Source organism: Canis aureus, chromosome 23, assembly GCF_053574225.1.
Source record: "Canis aureus isolate CA01 chromosome 23, VMU_Caureus_v.1.0, whole genome shotgun sequence".
Taxonomy (NCBI): Eukaryota; Metazoa; Chordata; class Mammalia; order Carnivora; family Canidae; genus Canis; species Canis aureus.
Genome location: NC_135633.1, coordinates 54,214,136 through 54,216,045, shown reverse-complemented (window position 1 = coordinate 54,216,045; position 1,910 = coordinate 54,214,136).

Genomic DNA, 1,910 nt, shown 5'->3' with positions numbered 1-1,910 from the left:
GGGAGAGGTTGCGGGAAAAGCATGTGGGAGCACTGAGCCTGAACTCCCGTGTATCAGAGTTGAATACAGCGATTTCCAATGGCCTTCTTCAATCACAGTGTAGCTAGGTTCCAACTCCCATGTCCGAGTGGGTAGCAGACATCTGCCTCCCATGCATACACACGTCTGAGAGTTGAGCTTATGGCCTGTACCTCCAGAGCCAGCCTGCTGGTACCCTTGGCTTCTAAAAGGCCTAGGCTCGCTGTTTGACGGAAGTGTTGGGAGAGGTAATTGGTATCACCCGGCACACAAGACTAGTGCCTCCAAGCTCAGTCCAGCGATTTCCTAGTAATTCCTGTGGTAGACTGGTGCTATATACTAAGTTCCATACGTGAGAGGGTAGCTGAACGCCTTGTCCAAAAGCATCTTACTTCTGAGAGTTGAGCTCAGCCTCAGTCCATCACAGTTCCACACTGCCTGCAGAGTGAGTTTCGCAGGTCTTCAGCAGAGACGTTTGCCAGAGGCTTCTGAGACGCATGGTAACAATGCAGACCTGAAGGGTATCCCCAGGTGCAGTAGACTGGTAATCTTGGAACCTCCTGACTCAGAATACTGCTACCTTCTCACTGCCATAAGAATGCAGCTAGTTGACAGCTGGCTTCAAGACATGCTTCCCTGTGAGAGCTGAGGACAGGGCAGATCCCTCCCGCATCCTGCCTGACTGTAGGAGTAGCTGCTAACATCCTTATGTTAGTGGCTGGGAGAGGTTGCGGGAAAAGCATGTGTGAGCACTGGGCCTGAACTCCCGTGTATCTGAGTTGAATACAGCGATTTCCAATGGCCTTCTTCAATCACAGTGTAGCTAGGTTCCAACTCCCATGTCCGAGTGTGTAGCAGACATCTGCCTCCCATGCATACACACTTCTGAGAGTTGAGCTTATGGCCTGTACCTCCACAGACAGCCTGCTGGTACCCTTGGCTTCTAAAAGGCCTAGGCTCTCTGTTTGACTGAAGTGTTGGGAGAGGTAATTGGAATCACCCGGCACACAAGACGAGTGCCTCCAAGCTCAGTCCAGCGATTTCCTAGTAATTCCTGTGGTAGACTGGTGCTACATACTAAGTTCCATACGTGAGAGGGTAGCTGAACGCCTTGTCCAAAAGCATCTTACTTCTGAGAGTTGAGCTCAGCCTCAGTCCCTCAGAGTTCCACACTGCCTACAGAGTGAGTTTCGCAGGTCTTCAGCAGAGACGTTTGCCAGAGGCTTCTGAGACGCAGGGTAACAATGCAGACCTGGAGGGTATCCCCAGGTGCAGTAGACTGGTAATCTAGGAACCTCCTGACTCAGAGTACTGCTACCTTCTCACTGCCATAGGAATGCAGCTAGTTGACAGCTGGCTTCAAGACATGCTTCCCTGTGAGAGCTGAGGACAGGGCAGAACCCTCCCGCATCCTGCCTGACTGTAGGAGTAGCCTCTAACATCCTAATGTTAGTGGCTGGGAGAGGTTGCGGGAAAAGCATGTGTGAGCACTGGGCCTGAACTCCCGTGTATCTGAGTTGAATACAGCGATTTCCAACGGCTCTCATGAATCAGAGTGTAGCTAGGTACCAAATCCCATGTAAGAGCGGGTAGCAGACATCTGCCTCCCATGCATACACACTTCTGAGAGTTGAGCTTATGGCCTGTACCTCCACATCCAGCCTGCTGGTTTGAAAAGGCTTAGCTTCTAAAAACCTAGGCTCGCTGTTTGACGGAAGTGCTGGGAGAGGTAATTGGAATCTCCCGGCACACAAGACGAGTGCCTCCAAGCTCAATTCACGATTTCCCAGTAATTCTTGTGGTAGACAGGTGCTACATACTTAGTTCCATATGTGAGAAGGTAGCTGAACGCCTTGTCCAAAAGCATCTTACTTCTGAGAGTTGAGCTCACC